Below are 27,026 nucleotides of genomic sequence, written 5' to 3'. Positions count from 1 at the left end.
CATGAGCCTACTGTCTCTGAGGCTGACTGCCTGTCTGATTTTCTCCTAGCCTTGTCTGTTGCTGTGGATGTGTTGGTTGAAAGTATGAACAGAAGAGGCTTGTCTGGCAGGTTGAGCCACTGATCGTGATGACTCTGCACCTCTTGACTGTCCAGAACCTCTCTGAGGACATACCCTCGCAAAATGGCCCGTCTGATGAAATATATGGCACCTCCCAAATACACCTCGGCACTGATCGGTTGGATGACCTCCACCACAACTGTTACAAAACACTCCTGTCTTCTGTTTCGCGCCACTGGAACTCGAAGAACTGCTTCCTGACTTCTTAAACTGTCTTCCTCAATCTTGCAAATACCCTTTCTTGCCACTGCTACTGCCACCACTTTCAAATCGAAGAGGTTGTTGTGGAATGGAAGCTGAGGTTTGTGACTGCCTCGGAGGCTGAGCGATATACGAAGCTCCTCGCTGTTGTATCAAGCCAGCTTCCGCTCCTTTAGCATTGTTCAATGCTTCCGCAAAAGTATTTGGTCGCTTTGTGTTCACCAAAGTAAATACTTCTGGAGTCAGTCCATTAATGAACTGATCAGCCATTGCCTCATCACTATCAGCAACATGTGGAGCAAAACGTAGCAATGTAGTGAATTTTGCCACATAATCTTCAATATTTAAGTTTCCCTGCTTCAGATTCGCAAATTCTGCACCTTTATCCTTGCGATAAGACACTGGAAAGAAGCGTTGGTAAAACTCAGTTTTGAAGACATTCCACGTCAGTACAGTTCCTCTATGCTCCAAAGTTTTCTTGGTCGTGGACCACCAGCTCTTCGCAACCTCATGCAACTGATGTCCAATTAATCTAACTCTCCGTTCATCACCATAATCAAGCGAATCAAATAACATTTCCATGTCATCAAGCCATCCTTCACATTCAACTGCATTTTCAGTACCTTTCAGTGTAGGCGATGATATGATTGAAACGTTTGAGCATTTTTTCCATCGGAGTGGCAGTCATATCCATCATAACTCGAGAGGTACTTCCCTGTTCATTGCTCGGGACTGTAGCTTGAGGCACTATCGGTGTTACCACTATCTGTTCTGGCAGAGGAGTAGGAACTGTCTGCTCTGGCATAGGAGTAGGAACCCGTGGTCTAAGAGGAGGTCGTCCTGGTCATCGAGACATATCTGATTATCAAAATGGTTAGGATACCACAATCATCAATCTATCTCAGTCCTCCTCTGATCATCTTACCTCTGATCAAGACTCGGTTCTGATTCAATCTTAAAAGAATAATCAAAGTACTCAACAAGACATGCTTCCAATCAATTCAGATTATCAGGTAGCATATCATAATTCATCAGAACACATGCTTCTAATCGGTTCCGATATTCCAGTAAGCATGCATTTGTAATCATCATAATCATATTTTCAAATAAAATAAATACAACATCTTGTAATAAAATACTTGAAAGTAAATCATGCTAGCATTTACAACATGTAATTCAATCATGTAATTAAATCATAGCATGATTAAATAAGTAAGCAAGGAAGAAGACTCGATCTACCCCACTCACTGTCTAACTCAGTCCAGAATTTTCTTGCTCTGATACCACCTGTTGTGACGACCCGGTTCTTAATCTCTCAAATCATAATATTAATCCAAGATCATGAATTAGGAATAAGCAATCACCAAGCATTTGAAGTTGCAACAAATTTTTTTTTTTTTAAAACCCTGGGCTATGCTCGAACGGCAGAAAAGCGCCGCTCGGGCGCGCCCTTCTTGCATCGAAGCAGAACATCTCTGCCCCGGGCTACGCTCAGGCTGCTGTTTTCTACAGCTTGAGCGTTGCCCTGGGCAGATTTTTGCCCAAGGATTGCAGCTCAATCCAACTCTGCAAAATAGCTTCCCAACTTGATTCTTTGATACACCAAATCATGCACAAGGTAAGGATCAAGTTCTAAACATGTTGAATCAACTCTCATAAGCATTATCATGGTATAGAAATCTTAACAAGTCAACAACATATATATTAACAACTCAAGATAAGAGTAAACATCTAGTTCAAATGTATTTACAAGATCAAATACCAACACCCAACACTAAGATTCAAGTCTAATAGTTCATAACTTCAACTCTTATCCTTAACATATATGACAGCAACTTTAATTCTACACCGGATCATCACGCTATTCTCCTCATCCCTTGTTCTTCAAGTTCGCTTTTGCCCGGATCCACTCCCGTCTATTGCCATGACACATACAACACAACAATAGCCGGATAAGTCTGGTGAGAAATATATTTCACAGTAAAAGCAACTAAACATGCATATAAAACATATATCAAACTCATGATATAAATAAAGACAATGCATGTTTTAAAACAAGGTTCACTAATTGAATTCTATCGTTTCATCGGTTGGGATCCCGAGAAGAAGATATCATAGCTAAACCACCGACACTCCCAATCGAGGTGGGGCTACTTATCTTTCTTCTCTAGACTTTGAAGACATTATATATGTAAATCAGACGCTAGGCTAAATCAACCACCCAGGCCATACATATACAATCCCTCAAATCGTCTAATCGAACGTCTCCATTCATTTCAAAATCAAAGAACAAGTCTTAAAAGATGATGGAAATATATATCAATAAGATCACATTCATTAACATCAATACTTATTCATCCATTGATAGGAAAACATATAAAAGAAAATATGCAAATAAGTATGTGATTTAGGGAACTCGATACAAACCATCTCGAGTTATAATCCCATTCAAATAGTAGTCCACTTTTACCTTTCAAATGTGATGTTTATGGTGTCTTCTAACTGTCCAAAGCTGTAAAATAAACCAATATAAGCCTTGACTCAAAATCTGCTCAAAACCATACAACTCTATTGTAGAATAGCTTCAAACCTTGCTTCAATTCTCTACCGGGTCGAAGTCGATGTTCCCAAGCTCGATGGCTCTTGTTTATAAGATCAAATTGAAGGTCTTGTTGCAAGGATTCCAGAACATCTTTCGGAATCGAAATCGGATATCCGGAACTCAAGATATGTGAATTGGAAGATGAAGAAAATTGTGAAGTTTTCCCCTGTTCTTTCTCTCGATTCTTTTGCTGAAGATTTGATGGAAAATACTGATATTACACGTGAATAATTAGAAATATAACAAGTGTCCTGTAGTATCCCGTAACCGCAATCAGTAATTAAGGAATTAATCATAGTTACTTGGATAGAGTTCGGAAGCTCCGAAGGCGAGTTCGGAAGTTCCGAACAGGATCGGAAGCTCCGATGTAGGATCGGAAGCTCCGATGGTATTACGTCAGGCATGACGTGTGGCAAGATCGGAAGCTCCGATCAGGATCGAAAGCTCCGATCACCCCTATCCGAAGTCAACAAGTGATATTTTGACACGTGGCAGATAAGGATCTTCGAAAGCTCCGATGGCAGGATCGGACGTTCCGATCGAGGTTCGGACGTTCCGATCGAGGATCGGAAGCTCCGATCGTTGTCTATAAATAGAAGGCCGAGGATTCATTTTCAATTGCCAATTCCGGATTTCCTCTCTACTCTAGTCGTATTCGAGTTGTTCTAGCCTTCCTAGGCTTGACTCGGGAGTCGTTGAGGCGTTCGATAGTCGTAGCAGAGTTGTGCCCAAGTTCTGGAGGTATCGACATCAAAGGTCTAACGACAGATGAAGGTATAGCTTTTGCTTCCTATAAATATTTAAGAGTATGCAATAGCTTAGTTAAGGCTTTTAGAGCACTTTAATGATAGTAGTATCATTTGGCAGTGTAGAGCAGACAATAGGCGTGGACCTAGAGTTGGTAGAGCTTGCACTGTTTTGAGGAACGGAAGTACTGTTTGAGATATCCTGACTGAGTATGCATGTGTTATGTGACTGCATGGTTTATATGTCATTGATTTATGCTGCATTCATTTGCATACTGATCTATCTCCTTCGAGATGTTTGTTAGTAGGGTTTTTCCCTATCCTGTTAGTGGTTGGACTTCCATCGATTTGGGTCCGGCATATCCACTGGTATTATGGTATGGGAGCCACCTCCTGAAGCGACGGCACAGCGTGCTACATACCAGAGCCCGGTCTGTCTCTGTTATCTGATCCTTGACCTCGAGTTTATAGGGAGTTCACTTTGCATGCATGTATACTCATACTCTCGTACTGAGCATCTTATGCTCACGTCTCGTACTCTGTGTTTTTGGACACCCTATTCCATGGGGCAGGTTTGCGATTGGACGAGGCGGTTGGATCCAAGAGGGGCTAGTCAGTGGTTGACCAGCTGGAGCTTCGTCTAGGTTTTATTTCTGTTGTTTTGAGGTTGATACAGCTTTATTCGATTTGGTTGTATATTATTTGAATAAATTACAGATTCCTTTACTTGGGATTGTATAATATTTATGGTTTCCGCAAGATTATTCTGATATCTATTTTATTAAGTTAATTGCATGCCTAAGTTCTGTTAGTAGGTGATCCGGGTAAGGTTCACTACATGTCCAGCTCATTTTCAACTATTTGCATTTTGGCCCCTCAAGACTTCAATAATTGTAATTCAGTCCTCAATTTATCTTCTCATTCAATTTCAATCCTAAATAATTTAAAAATATTAGAATTTAAATCAAAACTCCAAATATTCTCAAATTAAATATTCTCGGATCAAAATTAAATAATTTCGGGCGTTACAGATAATGTGTTTCCGACTGGCGGCGAGGGCGTATGAGTATCCAGGCAGCTAGAACCCGTGACCATTGCTCTAAGATGAATTTTATATTGAGACTAGAACGTTTATTTCCGCATATGTTTTATTATTATAGATTTTCAGTATATGCATGGAATTTAGGAATTTTATTATGGAATATTTATAAATGATTATTTAGTAATTAATTTTAAGTATTTAATTGAATGTGTGTACTTTTATTGTATTTATTGTGTTTATGTATTTTAAATTAAGTAAAGTTATTTTTAAGTATGATATATATATGTATGGACATATATATATTTATATTCATTATTTTATTATCAGAGATTTTAGGATCTTTCATTTGGTATCAGAGCCATGGTCCTTGGAGGGTAACTAGCCTGCTACACAGAGCTCAGAAGCCGCACTGCCAGTCTGTAAGTTTTAAATGTTTTAAATTATGTTTTATGCATGGGACACATGATTTTTTGTTTTAATGATTTATGAAAATGAGAATTTTAAGTTATGACAGTATTAAAGTTAAAAATACTTAGTTATGCAATGCAGTTACGTAGAGAATTTATGGAAATTAGAGTATGCCTCTGAGACGCGTTACACACCAGGATGACTAGAATGATATATGTTTAGAAAATTAAGTTTGAAAATTTATGAGACGTAAGTTTGACACTTAAATTTGTAGATTAAGTTATGATTTTAGATTTAAGTTTGACAAATTAGAATTTTTTTTTGAGATTTAAGTTGAATTTTAGATATATAAATTAAGTTATTTTTTTGGGATTTAAGTTTGAAAATTAGTTTTGAAAAATTTTAGTCATGTGTTATTAGACGACTAAGTTAAATCAAATTTCGAGGACGAAATTCCATTTAAGGGGGAGAGAATTGTAACGTCCGGAAATTTGCTACATAAATTCGCATGCATAACTAGGAGATTTAATAATTTTAAAATAATGTGAAAATGTGTTAAATTAATTTTATATGTTATTATGTGAATTATGTGATTTATTGGCATGTTTTAAATATTGTTTCGGCATTTAAATCTGTATGATGTGATTTATGAATTTATTTGAGAAAGTTTATTTTATGATCGCGTAGGCGGGACCGTGGACGGATGAGATGTTGTTTTCACCCAAAATGTTTTATTGGATTTTTAAGAGCCTTAAAATATTATTTTATGGTTAGATTTTAAGAAAATTATGGTATTTATATATATGTATATTTATGTGTCCATTTTTATCCAAAATAAGTCATTTTAATGAATTTTAATAACTTTTAAAATTACATTTAATTATTATTACGGGATTTTCATTATGTTACCTAATCTATATTTTTATTTATGAGTTTTAAATATATTTTATGGTATAATTATCTACTTAGCTTAATTAGTGTAATTTAATTTATTATAACCTAAAAACCCACCCTATCTCACGCCAAAACTTTCTTAGCCGCCTCCATAAATCTTTCGAAAATTTTCCATCGTCAAGAATGCATCACACAAAATTTTCTCGAGGTTTTTGGGCAAAGATTTTCAAGCCGTTCGTCCCGGCGAGCCCGATACGCGTTGATTTCTTTGTTTTGATCCAAATCTTCAACAAGGCACGTTTCGATTCCCTTCTTGAACACCATTTGAATCATATACATTGATTTTTACATGAAAGATTTGTTAATGCATGAGTTTTATGGATTTGCAAGGGATTTCTTCAAAGGTCACGCATAACTCACGTTTTTATTGCTTCATGGCATGGTTTGGCTCGATTTTTCTTGCATGGCTGTTCGAGGGGCTGACCAAGGGCTAGAGGTTCGATTTAGGGTCCCTTAGGGTCAGTTTGAGTTGGAGGTTTGGCCCCGGGAGAGGCTGGATCAAGGGCTGGATCAGGGTGTGCCCAGGGGCGGGGGGTGCTCCGTGAGGTTGCAAGGAAATTTCAGGGCTGTGGCCGAGCCATGCAAGGCATGGCTCAAGACAGGCTTGGTCCATGCTAGTCCATGGGTTGCACCTAGACCCTAGGGTGGTCCAAGTGTCGGAGCTCCGGACGGTAGTGGCCGGAGCTGGTCAGAAAGTCCACGGATTGTGGACTGCACAGGCTGCACAGCAGTTTTGGGATTCCCGAAAACGTGGTTCGCTAGGGCTGTATAGATATCGGTTCAAAGCGAGGCATGGCTCGTTGGAACCGCCCAGACGTGTGCTACGTTTGGGCGGTGGAGATCTGGCCAGTCGGTGGCCGGAGCTGGCCGGCAGCAGGCCATAAAGCCTGCTGCTACATGGCCGAGAGTAAAGAATTCATGGGGGGAGTCTGTACGTGTGATGGGTTTTGGAAATTGGGTTCTTTTTTTATTTTGGGTTATGGGTTTTTTTGGTGGGTCGGCATGGGTCAAATTAATTTTAGTTCGGGTCTAGATTTTTAATAATTAAACTTGGGTATTTTATTTTAATTAATTAAGAGTTTAAGTAGTTAATTAATGGGTTGGGCTTGTTGAATTAATTAATTAGACTAATTTAATGGGCTTTAATAATTATGGAAGTGAGCCCATTAATATGTCATGGGTCGTGTGATCCATGAGAATTATTGGGCCAAGTTGTGTTGGGTTTAGTAATTTTATCAGTCTAAATTATAAGTTACCGGTTAGTTAATAACTTTATTAATTTAATTTTAAGTTAATTATTTAATTGACCTACATTATGTTTTAAGCGAGCCCATTAGTTTCCATGGGCCTGGGGCCCATGAAACTTAATGGGCCAGGTCAGGTTTGGGCTTTTGAGTTTTTGAGTCAGTCTAGGAATTTTTGGGTTTAAGTGAAGTGGTCAGCAGCTCGAACAAGTCCTTGGAAAAATAAATGTCCGTAAATATATATTTAATTCATGCATGCATTTTTATTAGATATATAAGTATGATTTTTTTTTAAGAAAATAAATTAAATATATATTTACGGGCGAATTTTCATGAAAATAAAGAAATATGTGAGAATTTTCAAGTTCATGCATCATGTAAGAATTTTTATGATAAGTTTAAATGTATGTTAAGAAAAATATATTTTTTTATGGAAGTTGAAGTGAAGGTGGAAAGTGATGTGGTTGGAGGCCGGGATACCTGGGCCCGGTGACCTTCCTAATGATATATAAGTATGATGAGCTTATGGATCCAGCTGAGAGGGCTGGTGAAGTGGCAGCACAGAGGTGAAAACCCCCGCCGCATACGTTGGTTTATAGATTGATCAATCGCTTAGTATGATGCCACCGACATGGATACGACCTATTGAGAACTAAGAAATCATGATAAGTTATTTTATGAGATTTATTAAGTATGATGATATATGTTTAGCATTATGATAAATCAGTATAATTATTTTATTTCAAGTTTATATGCATATAATTTTAAGATCATGCACATATAATTATTATTCACGTATTTTATATGATGTGTGCTTGTGTGTGGTTTCATTTTGTTATGTAAGGATAGAACGTGTTGAGCCTCTAGGCTCACTAGATTTAAATGGTGCAGGAGAGCAAAACTGTCAATAAGGATAATGTGTTCCCGACTGGCGGCGAGGGCGTATGAGTATCCAGGCAGCTAGAACCCGTGACCATTGCTCTAAGATGAATTTTATGTTGAGACTAGAACGTTTATTTCCGCATATGTTTTATTATTATAGATTTTCAGTATATGCATGAAATTTAAGAATTTTATTATGGAATATTTATAAATGATTATTTAGTAATTAATTTTAAGTATTTAATTGAATGTTTGTACTTTTATTGTATTTATTGTGTTTATGTATTTTAAATTAAGTAAAGTTATTTTTAAGTATGATATATATATGTATGGGCATATATATATTTATATTCATTATTTTATTATCAGAGAGTTTTGTTTAAAAAAAAAAATTCAGTAGGAGTTTTAGGATGTTTCATAAGCATTGTCCTCAATGCATTACAAGACAAAATATGAACAAACAACTAAACAGAATGAGATGCAAAAAATGAAAACGGAGCTCCCCTGGTTTAACGGTCGGCGACGTTTTCCTCTTCAGCCTCCGGAGGAAGGACAGGAGCGGCATACTGGAACGGGAAAGGAGGCGGATATGGCAGAGCAGCCGGAACGGAATTTGGATCAAGACCAAAGTGCAATGTGAGATTTCGCAATAAAGCATCCACAGCTTGCGAATTATGAGCCGCCACCGTATTATATGCATCCTGATGATGGGCGTAGGCAGTGGGCTCACGGATGGCATCGGCTTGAGAGCGACGAGGAGGTGGAGGTGGCCTTGGCGGGGCTGGCGGTTGTTGAAAGTGGTCGTCCCTCATAAAATGCTTAACACGATACGCCCTCTTGGCTTCGATAAAAGCGGAGTCAAGTGGTCGCTCAGGCTGCAACCACTCTTCATCATTACGAATAACAACTCCGGCATGTATGCATAGAAAAGAGATGATCATGGGAAAGTAGAGACCCACTGTGACATTATGGATCAACCGGTGGATCTCATTATGGATGACGCGCCCCACATTCATTGATTCTCCTATATCAAGCGCATAAAGGAGGATAGCACGCTCAAGATTTACCTCGCTTGAATGTAATATCGGAATCAGACGCCGAGTCACAAAAGCATACCAAGAGGTAGGAAGCACACGTAGGAAACGCTCCTTGAAGTTCACGACGAAAACTGGGTCAACCCATGTAGCTCCAGGGTAAGCCAGTTTTTCAAGCAACTCATCCAAATCCGGGGTGGCTTGAAGGCTTTGATAGAGAGAATCGTCCACCTCCTGTATTTCATACAAAGCATTCAACTCATGGGGAAAAAAAGAAATCAGTTTCCCCCTAACAACTGCCTTTCTATCCGTCCTTTCTGCTGCATTCGCATAAAATTCACGAACAATCGGTACTACAGCTGGAGGAGGTGGCTCGCAGAATTTTGTCCAACCCCGCTCATGAATAGTCCCAACAATATCAGGATAGCCTAATTCTAACTCAAAGCCGCGTTCAGGAATGGGGGAACGATTTACCTTGTAGGTGATGTAACGATCACGAGCGGCGTCATTGACAAAGAGCCCGGTGAAGTCGGTATAAGATCGAGCGGCGGCTCGAGAAGAGGACTCGCCTTGAACGCGGGTGCGTTTAGGTCCCTTGGAAAGTATGAAGATGACACCGAGAGTAAAGGATGCAATACGTCAAACACTTGGCAAGCGACAAAAAATCCGGTGCCTCCTTGAAGAAACGTAAGATCCACAACTGAGAACGAAGTCCGGTAGAGGTGCCTGAAAGAAATCCCTGTGGATTAAAAGAAAGAACAAAGAATTAAAGGAGAGAAATTGGTAGAAAGGATTTTGGGGATTTTGGGGATTTAGAAGATAGAAAAGAGAGAATGAGAGAGGGAAAGGGGAATTTGAGTTTAAATTAGCGTAAAAAGGCCGTCGCTCGATCGGCAAGATGTTGCAGATCGAGCGACAACAAAAGGCCCAACTCACTGCCCGAACAAAAGCGCTCTCGCTCGATCGGCAAGATATTGCAGATCGAGCGAGAGAAAAAGAACAAACTTACTGCCTCGAATGAAAAGAGCGCTCGCTCGATCGGCAAGATGTTGCCGATCGAGCGAGCCAAAAAAATTTTTTTGGCTTTTTCAAAATTTTCGAAAAAAATAAAAACAAGAAGAAATCAAAATAATAAGAACGAGCAAAAAAAAAAGGGAAAGAAACACTGAGTTGCCTCCCAGTCAGCGCTAAATTTGCAGTCAGTCTATAGCTTGACTGCATGCCACGATTTAGTCGATATGTGGCGGAGCATCAAGAGTGATATCATGCTCGCTTTCTCTGACATGTTCTTGGACTCCTTCATAATAGTATTTAAGCTGGTGGTCATTCACCTTGAATGTTTTGGATGTGTCCAAGCTTTGAATTTCGACTGCACCATGAGAAAAGACAATAGTTACAACAAACGGTCCATTCCAAAGCGAACGTAACTTAACTGGAAACAACCGAAGTCGGGAATGATAGAGCAAAACTTTTTGACCGACTTCGAAGTGCCGTCTAGAGATCATCTTGTCGTGGAAGGCCTTTGTTTTGTCCTTGTAAATCTTGGAGCTGGCATAGGCATCATTGCGGATCTCTTCCAATTCTTTCAACTGCAGCTTTTGGTGCTCGCCACTCTCATCCATCTGCATGTTAAAGTTTTTTTATAGCCCAATAGGCTCTATGCTCCAATTCCACCAGCAGATGACAAGGTTTTCCAAAAATTAGACGATATGGAGACATTCCAATCGGTGTCTTGAATGCAGTCCTATACGCCCACAAGGCATCATCCAAACGCAAGCTCCAATCCTTTCTAGTAGGATTCACGGTCTTTTCAAGGATAGATTTGATCTCTCTGTTCAAAACCTCATCTTGACTGTTGGATTGTGGATGATATGCAGTGGAGATCCTGTGCGTCACATGGTACTTTTTAAGAAAACTCGCCATAGTTCGATTGCAGAAGTGTGTACCTCTATCACTGATGAGGGCTCTCGAAATTCCAAACCTAGAGAAAAGGTTATGCTTGATAAACTCTGCAACAACTTGAGAATCGTCAGTACGGGTGGCCTTTTCTTCCACCCATTTCGAGACATAGTCCACAGCAAGTAATATATAGATAAACCCATATGAATTTGGAAAAGGTCCCATGAAGTCGATGCCCCAAACATCAAAGATCTCACAAACTAGAATAGGTTGTTGGGGCATCTCCTTTCGTTGGGAGATGTTACCTGTCTTTTGGCATTGAGCGCACGACTTACAGAACAGGTATGCGTCTCGAAATAAGGAAGGCCAGAAAAATCCACTGTCATCACCAAATCAATAAAAATTCAAAGAAAAGAAGAAAACTAGAGAAGAAATTGAAGAACAAAACCTAGCCTCCAGGAGAAATTCTCCACAATCTGATAATAATCTCCCTAAAACGGAATTAAAAGCTTAATAAAGTCTAGATTCTAAAATAACAAAGTTTCCACAAATATAAAATTATTCCCGGATAGCGATGCCCGCTCGATCGGTAACATCTTGCGGATTGAGCGAGCCAAAAATCCCTAACCTACTGCCTTCAAAACACATGCGCCGCTCGATCGGTAACATCATGCGGATCAAGCGGCTGAAAAATCCCAAAGTTACTGTTTTCATCAAAAAGGCGCCCGCTCGATCGGTAAAGAACTGCGGATCGAGCGGCTGAAAAAATCTTCAAAAATTCTAGCACTTCCATGCCTCCAAAGTTCCGTCCTAGTCCGCCAAAATATGCGACTTAACCACAAAAACGAGAAACCAATCTTGCAAACACAGAAAATGCAATACGAACAAAATGCAACAATAAAACATCTAAACAAATGCAAAACGACAACAAAATGACACTAACAAATGCAATAAAAACATAACTTTCAGGTGTGCCCTAATTAGTGGAGTAGTCACCATCAGCGGGCTGACGACAGACCCAGGTATAGCTTTTGCTTCCTAAAAATATTTAGAAGTATGCAATAGCTTAGTTAAGTCTTTTAGATCTTAAATAATGATGCACAGATATTTGCATTGTAGAGCTGTTGATAGGCTTGAAACCTAGAGTGAGACTGCTAGGACTGCCTTTATTATGGTACGTAAGTACTGACCGAGATAGTCGGAATGATATATGATATATGTTTTGTGATATGTGCATTTTGTATGCATTAGTTCGTGATATATTTATGTCTATTTTGTGTGCATTCATATTATTTTTATGTGTTTTTATGTGTTTTAGTGCATGTATGTGTATTTCACTCCTCGGGTAGATTTTGTAAGAAAATGGATTTTTGAAGTGTGAATTACGAAGCAGCTTTGTTTGAAAAATCAAATTTAATTTTAGATAGATCCAAATCCGATTTACATTGTACAGATTAAAGTTCAAGATGTTTTAAAGCTGCTGTCCAAATTTCAGCTCGATCCGACGGCTAGATCTCTAGATATGAAATTTTTCAAATCGTCGCTCGGAGCAAATAATTTGTACTGCGCGCGCGCGAGAATCAAGCTCGCGTGCGCACGAGTTGCTCTTCCAGACCTCTGTTTTCTACTTCTGCGCACGCGCGAGACCTATTCCGCGTGCGCGTGCGCGTTTCAAGGTCAATTTTGTTCCGAAAAGTCCTATTTTGTGAAGGAAATTAATTGGTACAAGTTCCGGACCATATAAATAGAAGATATAACATATTTTTGAGGGTTCCGAAGTTCCAGAGCGCAGACAACATAGAGGAGGCGGCTACAAGCCTTGGGAGAGAAGATTTCTATTTTCTTTTCTTCTTATTTTTATTTTTGAATTATTGTTTTTAATTATTGAGTAGTTTATTTTCAACCAAGACGGCATGATTGGGCCGAACAAATTTATGTAGAAAACTTGGATGTTTGTTTGGGATTTTTCAGACTTGATTTTATTTTATTAATTGTCAAATTTATATTTGTCTTGTGAATAGTCTGATCAACTATTTACTTGCATGTTAATCGATTCCAAGTCGATAGAGGAGGTATTGATTTTGATCACTTTGATAATCAACATATTGTAAAACCGACAAGAAATAGAATTCGCTTTCAGTGTGCGGTTTGTGTGTAAACTGAATTTTCACAAATATTTAATGCATTCAAATTTGATTATAATTACGAAAAATTAATCCGTCAATATTTGAATAGGTTTTATTGTTCTAGAAATAGTCCTTTGAACAAATTAGGAGAATTCTCATAATTTAAGATTAAATCTGAGTCCTGAATCGGCTACATGTTACTTGATTTGTTCTGTACCTACGTGTGTCTTGGTTGTCTCATTTTAATTAATTTAATCTTTAGTTATTTTAATTATTATTTCTTAAGCATTTTTTTTTATTTTCTTATTTTATTTAAATCAAATTGCTCTTTATGATTTTGTCTAGATTAAGTAAAATAATTAATTCTTGAGAATTTATTGCAGTCCCTGTGGGATCGATAATTGGACTCTCTGTCCACTTTACTATTACTTGACCTGGTACGCTTGCCAGTAGATTTATATCACACCGATTTAGCCGGTCATTTTGCTTGAGTATGTGTTATGTGTTTCCCATGTTTTACTGATTTAACACATGCATGTTTTTATACATACTGGAACACATCTGGTTTGATGTGAGTCAAGACAGTTTACATCGGTGATGAGTTACTCCTTATGGATTCGTGTATGGTTTAGGGGAGGCTCAGCCCCTGGTTTTTCTATCATTAGGAGAGACCACGACGGTGGAGTAGACGCTATAGTTGATGGGTGAATATACGAGTGCCCCACGGACTAGCTATTTGGCACGTTGTTGTATATACGTGGCGCCCTGAGCATACTGTTTTATCCATGTTTTAAAGTCACTTATGTGATGCATATATTTTATATATCATTGCTTCCGTATTGAGCTTAGTCGCTCTCGTCCAGTGTTTTTGTATGTCTGATAAGTGCATTTTGTGCACTTAATTTGTATTGATATTATTGGTTAATTGTTTGATTTTGAGCGGATTTATGTGTGGTTTATTTTTGTTTGTGTTGGATGTTAGGAAACAAAGCAAATAATGAATTAATGATGGTTGGAGTCGAAGGAGTCAATAAAGAGTCTAAATGAGCGAAGACGGTTCAAGATTTTGAATAAAAAATGAAGAGAAGGTCGTGCCTTATGCGCACCCGCGCGCCCGCACTGCCTGAAGAGATTTTGAGTGAAGAAGCCAAGGCTTATGCGCGACCCGTGCCAGGATCCATGCGCGCACGCGCGTGTTCGAGATTTTTGAGTTGTGGAATCAAAGGGATGTGCGCGCCCGCGCGACTTATGAGGCGCACCCACGCGTCGTTGTTTTCTAGCCGAGGTGTTTTGGAATTTATGGAAACTTTGGGAAATATTTGGGTTTATTTTGGAAGTTTTTTAGGGAGTATAAAAGGTATTTTTTCAGACCTAATAGTGAGCTATCAGCCGCCAAAAGCACAAGACTTTTTGGAGAGAACACTTCGTGAGAATTTTGAGACCTCAGGAATTGAAGATCACTTGGAACGAAGAAGAAGCCTTTTCAACCGAACACGGAAGAAAGACTACGGATTTGTTATTTCATCTTTGTTTATTTCTTTTGATTATCGAATTATGTTTGACATTTTAAACATGATTTGGTTGTGTTTGAATTTTGATATGAACTAAACTTTTTAAGTCTAGAGGTTGATGTAGTCTGGTCGAGACAGTTTATGAATTTTTGATTTTATTGAATTGAGTATCTCTAAATTGATTGTGATTCTAGTTTTGAAAGTCTTTTCAATTTACTGGTCATAAATTGATTAGTCATATTTATTTAGAATCCAGTACTCGGGAGAGGGGATTTTGAATATGACCGATAAAATTCACACTATTAATTGTTTATATATCTCGGGAGAGTTTATAACTTTAATAGAGCCTTTAGAAGAACATTGTTTTACGCATATCACTACAAGTATATTTTAATAGGGATATTAGAATTGATCTGTAGTTGATACATTCTATTTGACACTCGGGAGAGGGAAATAGTATAATCTATGTATTCTTGGTTATTAATTGAAAGCAATTCATGAAAATAGATTAATTAGGAATAAATATTGTGGAGACCAGGTGAAATCAAAACATCTAAACTATTTCTGTAGTGACCCGTATCCGTATTTAGCTATTAATATGTAATTAATCGTATGAGCATGTTTAGATTAATTAAAACATAATTAAGGAAATTTCAGATGGATTAACGGACTTTAGAAATGGACTCAGAATGATCGTAAATGGCCCGAAGGGTGACCAGGAACGGAAGAAACGTTCGTGGATCGGACGCAATGTTCTGGTCAGCTGATGTCATCCGTGATGTCAGCAAAGTGACGTCATTGCTTACGACCGTGATGTGAAAATCGGACGAAACTATGGTGGAACGGACGCAAAGTTCGCTAACGAATGCAATGAACCCCAAACGGACGTTCCGTTTGTTGTCTATAAATAGGGGTGCCGAGGCTCATTTGCAACTCGCCCCTCTCCTCTATTCTCTTCTCTCTCTTTCCTTAGCCTTCTAACTCAGATATAGGGATTTATAGGCGCCCTATTGGGAATCCTGAAGTAGCGGAGTGATCCCGGCGTCGTAGCGGAGCTGTGCCTATGTTTTGAGGCAGTCTCCATCAGTGGGCTGACGATGGACGCAGGTATAGCTATGGCCTCCTTAAATTATTTAGGAGTATGCAATAGCTTAGTTAAGGCTTTTAGAGCTTAATTAATGATGCATGGGTATTTTCATTGTAGAGTTGATGATAGGCTTGGAACCTAGAGTGGGACTACTAGGACTGCCTGTATTAAGGTACGTAAGTACTGACTGAGATTGCCAACGGGTATGCATGCTTATATGTTGCATTTATGTGTTTTAATGTTATTTCATGGATATTTTTATGCGGCATGTACATATCATATTGTTCCTATACATCTTTTGAGATGAGCCAGTTAGGGTTGCTCAGCCCTGTTGGAAGTTTTGATGTCGAGTACCTTTGTGGCCGAAGGTCTTAGCCAGGTACTGGCATCTAGAGGACTCCGAGGTCCGCGTCCGAGATTTGGGAGTGAGTGGTCCCGCACAGTAGTTAGCGACCCCGATGTGACGAGCTCATGTCCCAGGCACTAGTCTGAGAAGTTTGTATACAGTTATCCCAGATATGGATACCCTTTAATTTGCATGCAAAATATTTGTATGTTTTACCCGTCCTTTCGTATTGAGCTTAGAGCTCACGTCCAGTATTTTCTGTGTATCTGGACACCCCATTCGACGGGGCAAGTGTAGGTGCAGGGTTGAGCACCAGGAGCTTGGAGTAGCCAGTGATGTTGAAGACAACATGATTAGAAGTAGGTTTCTGCCCTTAGAATTATTTGTAATTCGATTGGGTTGTTTATTGGGTTATTTAACCAGTTGTATGCTACCGGTCAGTTTTTATTTAAGTTTTCCGCAGCGATTTATTTTAAATTCATGCTTAATTATGCTTTAACTTTGGTTAGGTAGTGGATCCGGGTTGGGTCGCTACATTTATGGTATCAGAGCATGCATGCAGGAGACTTGGGATATAGTATTGAGGTTTGATGAGACCTTTAAAGAGATTGGGTTGGGTCGCTACATTTATCCTCGTAGGATTGATGAGACCTTTAAAGAGATGATGATGAGACGATTGGGTTGTCCGAAGAATATCATCATCGGCAGGATTTCTAAAGATTTGGTTTATGGGATTCTAGAAAATGCGGAAAGGAGCGATGGATCGTGCCCGAGTTTTTGATACTTTTACTCATGTGGATCCTGGCTTTGGATCGAGTACCAAATGCCAGAGGTAGTGGCAGAGGATTGGTGGGGACTTAATTGATGTTTGCATCTGTACTGTTCATACCATGATGACACTACTCTGAAGATCCTTCAATCGTAATTGGAGAGATTGTCATAAAGGCCTTTACCAGAAAATGCCTCAAGTGTCTAAGGCACGACTGATTTTGAGCGTAAGGTCTTTAAACTCATGCAGAACATGGTTTTGTCGGTATGCATGTATCAATGCGTTCGGTACACATACGGGAAACTTCATGTTCAAAAGCATGATATGGATACAAGAATAATGCTGACGGTAGATCGTGAGCAGAAGAGGTCGACTGACAGGCACTGATGCAGAGCATAGCTGGTTAGCGAGCTCGAGTTATTTCTCCGAAAGTCTTGGTAGGACGAGATACCAAGAGATTTGGATAGGAGTACGCTTGCATTGATGCGTGTGTCAGATGGAAGCTTCATGCTCATGAAACGAAGACAAGTACGATAATTTTAAATACTGTATTGTTGTATTTGTAAACAGTATTTCAGTTTTAAATGAATCATCATACTTTGGTTGTATCATTTAAAGTTATTGGATGTACATTTTCATTGTATTTCGAATGTTGTATGTATTACATTGGATTGTAATAAAGAAATTGTACTTAACTTGAAGTAATGATACTTGTATTATTTATCCAGCAATTCGTGAATGATTGCATGATTTTGCAAAGGTTAACATCGTTTAGTTGATTAATGTTCAACTATTGGAATTCATGGGTTTTGAGTAAGCTAATTGTAACTGTTTGACTTGGGTGATTGATTCTAGGTGTAACGCCCCAAATTTATCTTAATTGAGTTTATTTGAGATAACCGGAGATTTTATTATTCGAGGGCCGTTTTGATTTTTATCAGGGACTATTTTGCAATTTTGGATTTTTCAGGGACTAAAACGCAAAATTGGGATTTGTTATATTATTTGGTCTTGGAATTCATTTGAACAAGTCTTGTTTCTTCCTATTCATCCCCTCCAACTCGTTTCTCTCCATTAGAGGCGCCTCCCAAGTTCTTCAAGCTTTGTGATTTCGGTTTCTGCTCGATCCGTCCGTTAAAATTTATTTATGAGGGCAGATTCGTGATCCCGGCTGCGAGAGCTTCGTTCTATCGTAATGTTTTCTTCGATCAAAAAAATTTTATTTTTCGGATGTAGTTGGAATTCGATTCTTTTCGGGTATGATGTTCTTGAGTTAGTTCTTATCGTATATTCTCATTTGGAATTGGAAAAGAACGTCGTTCAGATTTGTTATGAATTTTCTGGTGATTTTCGAAAGTTGGAGTTTTGAGATTTGATGGTTTTGAGTCTTTATTGATGATTTGATATTGATTTGAGTTGGTATCGATATTATATTGCTGTCTACGTTTCCGGTTTGATCAGAATATAGACAATATGCTGCCGGTTTGAGTTTTGGAATTATCAATCGATTGTGTAGTTGTATAGTATTAGATTTGAGTTGTTGAATGATATTAATTCATTTACATCTCCGTACAGATTGGTTGAAAGGATGATACATTGGATTTACAGAGTTTGAATCTCGAGAGATTGAAGACGGTAGTGTATTGTACTTATTGACTTTTGATTGTATTCGAATAGCTTTTGAATCGAATCATCTTTTGATTGTTCAGGATTGGAACTTGCGATAAAAGAGAGGTATAAGGCGACATTGGATGGAATAGGACGATTAACTCGAATTCGGATTGATTCGAGTGTCCTGGAGAAATCACATACTTGCATGTCTATTTGAATTATTTGGATTATATGACTTAATGTTTTAGTTTTCATATGCATTCATATTGAGCCGTACGTTTCGTTTCATTTGAATTAGACGATCTGGGGATTATAGTCGAGTGGCACTGGTAGGCGATTTACTACAGTGGCCGATCAACTCTCTATTGAATGCCTTAGAGTCTGGAGGATTGATGTATACATCGTCCACCTCAAAAGGGAAGTCGGTGTGATTGTTGTGATATTTAATCCTCGGGATCCCAACCAAATAATCGTGGAACTGATTTACCTTTTGATTAACCGGATTGATAATCTTGACTTTTGAATTCATGCATTCATTTACTCTCATTTGAATACCTGGAAGTTGATGTATTTCATTTTGAGATGCTTATTTGTTATAGAATTTTTTTCTCTTTTACTGGGAATATTATTCTCACCGGATTTATCCTGCTGGTGTCTTGTCTTTGTATGTGTTCTTGGCAACAGGTGGGGCAGGACCGAGTCAGAGATTGCATGGCTAGATGGTTAAGTTGATAGAAGTGAGGACTTGGTGTTTTAGAAATCGAATATGTAATCGAACTTGGATTGTATTCAAACTTGATATGTATTGTATTGCATTGATTAAGCTAGAATGAAGCATGTTCTACTAGTTTGAGATTGTATAACTCTAGAACTATCTTGTATTGGATTATGCTTGAATTTTGGAGTCGAGTTGGTAAGTTATTTCTGGAATTTTTTTTGTTCAGAACTGGCCCGCTCGATCGGTAGAGTTTGACCGATCGAGCGAGGAAGCTGCAGCCTTTTCTCTGATTCTGTAAATAGCTTGTCCGCTTGATCGGTTGAACTCTACCGATCGAGCGGAGCTTGTCTTGAGGCGGGCAACAGTTTGTGAAAACTTGCTCGCTTGATCGGTTGAATATTACCGATCGAGCGAGGCACTGTTCCTTTTAAGAAAAAAAATATTTTTGTGTTGGATTTTAATTATTGGATCGTGTATGTTAGTCTTGTTTAACCCGTGATTAAAGGATTAGAACCGAGGTACTCACATTAAGTGGTATCAGAGCGTTAAGATCTTGGACTGAATTAGAGTGAGCGGGGTAGATCGAGTCCGCTTGAACTGATTTCTCGCATGTGATTGAGTTATTTAATTGTTTATTAAATACCATGTGAGCATGATTTATTAATTGAGAATTATTTGAATAACATGATTATGTGATTTAAATTTATAAAGCATGATTTACTTGAGATATCAATTGATTGGATTCCTGGATCGATTTCGAATCTTCTCGAGATGGTGGAATCATTCGAGAAAGAGGTATTGGGCACCAAATGGAATTGATGGAATTGGATTATCTGTGTCCTAACTCTTGATTATCAGATTATGGGTCCTCGAAGAATGTTGAATAGGAACCCACAACCAGTTATTCCTTCGAATGAGAATCCTACTGCAGTAACTCCTCCGAACGAACAGGGCAGTACAGTGACAGATCTGATGGATTCCACAGCTACACCTATGGAGACCTTATGAAGAGGTTTAAATCTTTACGAACCCCGATTCTGAAGGGTACGGAGAACCCAGTTGACTGCGATAGTTGGTTGGACAACATAGATCAGCTTTTTGATTCTCTCGACTATTCTGATGACCGCAGAACCAGGTTGGTTATTCATCAACTGCGGGGTGTTGCTAATAACTGGTGGATCTCGACTAAGAGAGCTATTGAAAATCGAGGTACAAATATTAACTGGAATCTTTTCAAATCTGAGTTTTATAAGAGGTTTTTTCCAGTCTCGTACCGAAAGGATAAGGATGCCGAGTTTGCTAATCTGAAACAAGGGAACTTGAATATCGAGGATTATGTTACCAAGTTTGATAGCTTAATGAGGTTCGTACCTCACATTGCCGACAACAAAGAAGCTAAAGCCGATCAGTTCATCAACAACTTTAATCCTGATATATGTACTCTTGTGAATACTGGGAGGCCCAATAGCTTTGCGGATGCAATGGATCAGGCCAAGGGTGCTGAGGCAGGACTGATGAGGCAGAGAGGGAATCAATTTGCACCTCAACAATAGCAGAGACAGTTTCAAGCCCAACCGTCTCATTTTCAGAACCAACCTCAAAGATCAGAGGGTGGTAGTAGTGGAGGCAATAGAAAGGACTACTTTTGTAGCACCTAAAATCTAATCTACTAAATCGCATTCATTAAATTAAATAAATATTAGGATTATTATTTTTAGGTTTAATTGATTTAAATTTTTTATTTGAATTATGTGCTAATAAAATATTTTTATTATTTATTCAAATGATTTTTTTTATTGTACTAACTATTTAATTAATATTTTTCATTGTTTAAGTTTATTTGTAAAAAATGATTTTTATTGTGCAACTTAATTGTTTTAATATTTTAAAGGATTAAGCTTGCATATTTAAATAATTTTAATTTAATTGTTTAGTTTATTCTTTTAAATAATTTTAACTGTTTAACTTATTTGTTTAAATATTTTTGAATGTCTAACTTATTTATTTTAAATAACCCAAGTTAGCCATTAGTTATTTTAAATTATTTTAAATGTCTAGCTTATTTATTTAAATCTTTTTTAATTGTCCAAATCATTTTAAAGGTTTTTATTCCGCTTGTGTATTTATTTATTTTTCTTTTAAATACTAGTCTAGTTTGTTTAAATTATTTTAATTTCTCTGTTTATTGTTTAAATATTTTATTTATCGCTACAACATCAAAATATTTAAAGTGTTGATTTTTAATTAATCCTAAGTTGCTAAGTTTGGACTAGCACTTCTTAAAAAGTGTGTAGGACTTTTTCCCTAAACTTTCACACTCATATACCTATATATACACCTATACATACACACTCAACTTTACACTTAAACTCAAGACTTACCCCTAGCCCCAAAATCAATTCATTCTCACGCATTACACACACTAAACTCACATTTTTCTCTCCCATTCTCTAAAGTCCATCGGCTTCTTCCCCTTTCTCATCTATCAATTGGCTTTATTCTTCTTCTTCAAGCAATCGACGGCTTCTTCTTCCTCTAGAATTTCCGGCCGCCGCCGTTGAACACCACCACCACGCCAGAACTCGCCCTGAAAGCTTCTTGAGCAGCTGGCCGTCCCCTTCAGCTCTTGTCCATCTCCACTTTTTTTGTGCATTTTTGGAGCATTTCGAAAATAGGCAAGAATATGGTTTTCCTTGACCACCAAGTAGATTATTATGTCGTGTGATTGTCCCATTGTGTGTATTTCAAATTTTCAGAAAATTTGGGAGGCATATTTCAAAATTTCAGATTCATATTATCCTTGTTCATGCTTATGTTGATTGAATGTGATTTTATATTGATGAAAATGTGAAGTTATGAGTTTGAATTTGTTTCCATTGTTTCCCTTGAGTTCGAAATTTTTCAGAAAATATATATATTGCATTTCTTGGTTTGAAATTGTTGTGTTGGTGTTTGTGTTGCTTGGATGGGGGATAGGGGCTACCATGGGTGAGAACGTAGCTCACATGTTAGTGTTAGGAGGGGTTGAAGTTATATTGTAAATTGGTTTGGAGGAACATTGAATTTTTCAGATTTTTGGGGATTGGTTTGGTTGCCTTTTCGAGCTGAGTTTGAGCTGGGTTTTGGGAGTTTCTAAGGGGTTTAAGATGAGCCTAAATGTGGGTCTTGATCCTAGTCTAGTGGATTGGAACTTGGGAGTCTTGTGGCTAAGTTTTTGGAAGAGTTTATAAATGGAGCTTGTGCAGAATTTTGGTTATGATTGGGGCTGCCTGGAAACTAATGGTAAAATCAGGATTGGAATCATGTTTTAGCAAAGGGCTCGGGTCTGGTATTGGTTTAGGATGTTGGGATTACGTTGGTGAAAGCCGAAATTAATTCGGTTAAGTATCGGTTGAGTTCTAGGCATTCGAAAAGAGAGGTGCAGATTTTTCTTAAAAACAGGGCTGTCCGGAATCGAATTTTTAAAACAGGTTTTATCTCATGTTTTGGTTAAGGGCTCGAGTTTTAGAATATCTAGGATGTTGGGAATATGTTGGTTCAAGCGGAAATAAATTCGGATATGTTTTGGTCGAGTTTTAGATTTTTGATTGATTAGGTGCAGAATTTTGAAGCCAAAGGGTTTGCTGCCCGGAAGTTGATTTTTATAAAATGATCCCTTAGGAAATAAATTCTGAGGATGATTTCCTGACTTAGTTATAAGTGTCATGGAGTCGTGGTTTCAAGCGAAATCCCTTTTGACTAAGAATCGAGCAAGTTACATATTTTATGGGCGAACCGCTCCAAATTTTCTTAAGCGCAACATTATGGTTTAGTTTCCCCATCCTTTGGTTTGTCTCCTAAATCATCATCCCGGTCATCCTTATGTGATTCATTTGCATGATCGGTGGTCAAATATTTACATGTACGTCATATTTACATATGCATGCTAAGTCCATATTCAAGTATGAAAGAAAGTAGTTTATGAACGAAGTGAGATGGTTGTGACTATATTTATTCATGTGTATGTGTGGGGCTGAGAGACGTTTTGGCCTCCCTTACTAAATCATTATGGGTTTTCTTACCTTAGCATGTGTTCGTGTGGGGCTGAGAGTTATCTTGGCCTCCCTTACCAAATACAGGACAAGATTGGGTTTGGTTTTATCCTGACTTCCTTGCGGCATAGTGCACTGCAGCAATGATCATGATCGAAATCATATAGTCACAATCCAAGGATCTAAGTTCAATATTTATGACTATGTTCAGATCAGTTTTATTCAGTTATTTATGTTCGACTTAGCCATGCATATGTTTCATTCATGTTCACTTCATTCTTTTAGAAATCATTTGTTTAAGTTAAGGGCACAAAAGTATTTTTAGTATCAACTATTTTTAATCTGCGTGTGCATGTATTTATGTAGTACTCGTTATCACCCGATATTCTTGTTGGGCCCCTAGGTTCACTACATCTACTTGGTGCAGGTTTGTTCATCGTTGATTTCGAGGGGCAAGACTATCGAGTGGACTGCAATGCGGGCACGACACACCCCTCTGACCTATGCTTGTCTTCCGTAGAGATTAATATAACTTAAACTTTTAGAAGTAGTTATTTTTATTTTTGAGTAAATGTAATTGTATAAACTTGTAGATTTTAAATTATGACATGTAAATCCGTAAGCCCTTTTTCACTGCTGTCTAGGGTTGGTTCTTTTAGGTAAGCTTGTGTTGTTCGTGTTATGATTTTCTGTCTGGTGTTTATTTCTTCTTAGTTTGTTGTCTGTGACAGATGGGTTTGAACTTAAACAGATAGGTCATGCCGAATTTTTTTTTAAAAATCCGCATTTTCATTATTAGTTAATTTAAAATAGAGGTCAGGGTCGTTTCAACTTTAGTCCGAGGGGAAACAGTTTAATAAATCTGGGATCAGTTCTTTGAGTTCATGAGGCTCGAAGCAGTATAATTCAGGACAGAGTTCAGAATCCTCTGGAGCGGCTTGTAACAAGTGTGGAGGTCGCCACTCCAGTGATCAGTGTAGGGGTGTGTCTGGGAGTTGTTATATTTGTCAGCAATCTGGACACTATGCGAGATTCTGTCCTCAGCGTGTTCCTAAGAGATCACAAGGTGGAAGTTCGTCGAGACAGTCAGCTCAGCCCGAGAGGCAGGCATCTGCTGTTCATTCCTTTCAGCCACAACAGCAGAGTCGACGCGGAGGTGGACAGAATGCGAGTCAGCCTCCTAGACAGCAGGCTAAAATTTTTGCTTTGAATGAGGATCAGTCTTAGGCAGAACCTGATGAAGTTATAGAAGGTAACTGTTCGATTTTTGGTTATCCTGCTCATGTTTTTATTGATACAGGTGCGTCTCACTCTTTAATTCTGAGAAATTTGTTTTGATGCATGCATTGCCTTGCGAGCCTTTGCCTGCTGTAGCTTCTGTTACTTCACCTTTGGCTGGAGGAATTGTTTCTGTGAGGTTAGTCAGGAACTGTGAACTGCTTTTTGATGGGAATGTGATTGAATTTGATTTTATTGTACTTGGGTTATCCGATTTCGATTGCATTGTTGGTATAGATGCTTTGACCAAGTAAAAGGCTACAGTCGCTTGTTTCCAGAAGGTAGTCAGATTCAGACCGAAGATGGCCGAGGAATGGAAATTATTTGGTAAGGGTTCTCGATCCAAAATTCCTTTAATATCTGTTTTGTCTATGACTCGACTGTTACAGAAAGGATCAGAGGGATTTCTGATTTATGCGATGGATGTTTTGAAGTCTAGCTCTGATTTGACTGACATACCAGTGGTTAGAAAGTTTCCTGACGTATTTCCGAATGAGATTCCTGGATTATCGCCTATTCGTGAGGTAGAATTCAGTATAGAACTGTTGTCAGTTACTCAGCCAATTTCCAAGGCTCCATATCGAATGGCTCCGATCGAATTGAAGGAATTGAAGGAGCAGTTGGAGGATTTGATTGCCAAGGGATACATCCGACCTAGTGTATCGCCTTGGGGTGCTCCGGTACTTTTTGTTCTAAAGAAAGATGGTTCGATGAGACTCTGCATCAACTACCGCCAACTTAATCAAGCGACTGTAAAGAACAGGTATCCTTCACCTCGAATAGATGACCTCTTTGATCAAATTCAGGGTTCTTGTGTTTATTCAAAGATTGACTTGAGGTCCGGATATCATCAGCTGAGGGTTCGTGATGAAGAAGTTCCTAAGACTACGTTTAGAACGAGGTATGGCCACTTTGAGTTCATTATCATGCCGTTAATTTTGACAAACGCTCCAGTAGTCTTTATGGGTTTGATGAACCGTATTTTTCAGCGTTATTTGGATGAGTTTGTTATTATTTTCATTGATGATATCCTTATCTATTCGAAGAGCCGTATTGACCATGCAGAGCACTTTAGGATAGTCTTACAGGTTTTGAGAACTGAGCAGTTGTATGCCAAGTTGTCAAAGTGCGAGTTCTGGTTGGACCGAGTCGCCTTTCTCGGTCACATTATCTTCGGAGATGGGATTTTGTTAATCCCAGCAAGATCGAAGCGGTTATGAACTATCATAGATTTAGCGGGTTTAGCGGGTTACTATCATAGATTCATCCAGGGTTTCTCTTCTATTGAGAAGCCAATTACCCAGCTGACTCAAAATAATGCACCTTTTGTTTGGACTGAAGAGTGCGAGGCCAATTTTATTGAGCTGAAGAAGAGATTGACCAGTGCTCCGATTATTTCTATTCCTTTAGGTACTGGAGGTTTTACCGTTTATTGTGATGCTTCTCTTCTAGGTCTTGGATGTGTTCTTATGCAGAGGAAGCATGTGATAGCTTACGCATAGAGGCAGCTGAAGCCACACAAGACTCGATATCTGATTCATGATCTTGAGCTCGCTGCGATTGTGTTTGCGTTGAAGATTTGGCGTCACTATCTTTATGGTGAGTTCTTTGAGATCTTTTCTGACCATAAGAGCCTGAAATATTTGTTTTCATAGTCCTAGCAGAATATGAGACAGAGGAGATGGCTAGACTTGTTGAAGGACTTCGACTGTGAAATCAAGTATTATCTGGGGAAGTCGAATGCTGCTGCAGATGCTTTGAGCCGAAAGCTTTGTTCTTTATCTCTTTCTACTAACGGTGTTTCTCAGTTGATCGAGGATTGTTGCACTTCTTGTTTGGAATTTGAATCAGATAGGAGGTCTATCAGAGTCTGTGCTATCCAAGCCGTGCCAGAATTATTTGTTTTGATCAAAGAAGCACAGAAATCCTATGCGAGTATCCAGAATTCATTAGAGAAAGTCAGATCGGGACATCAGTCTGAGTTTCAGGTCAGGGATGATATATTGTTTGTGAATAATCGCATTGTTGTGCCTGATATTTCTGAGTTGAGACAGCGTATTCTTCGAGAAGCACATTGCAGTCGATTCAGTGTTCATCCTGGTGGCCGGAAGATGTATAACGATCTGAGGAGTCAGTTTTGGTGGAAGAAGATGAATAGAGATGTAATGAAATTTGTATCCCGATGTTTGAACTGTCAGCAGGTGAAAGCAGAGAGGAAGTGACCGGGTGTTCTGTTGCATAGTTTATCCGTTCCTGAGTTGAAGTGGGATCACATTTCGATGGATTTCGTCACGAAGCTACCGCGATCAGTCCGTGGATGTGATGCTATCTGGGTAGTGATTGACCGACTGACGAAATCTGCCTGTGTTATTCCGTACAGGATGACTTATTGTCATGATCAGATGGCCGAGTTTTAT

Source organism: Henckelia pumila, chromosome 4 (assembly GCF_033568475.1).
Source record: "Henckelia pumila isolate YLH828 chromosome 4, ASM3356847v2, whole genome shotgun sequence".
NCBI lineage: Eukaryota > Viridiplantae > Streptophyta > Magnoliopsida > Lamiales > Gesneriaceae > Henckelia > Henckelia pumila.
This window is presented reverse-complemented; position numbering follows the sequence as displayed.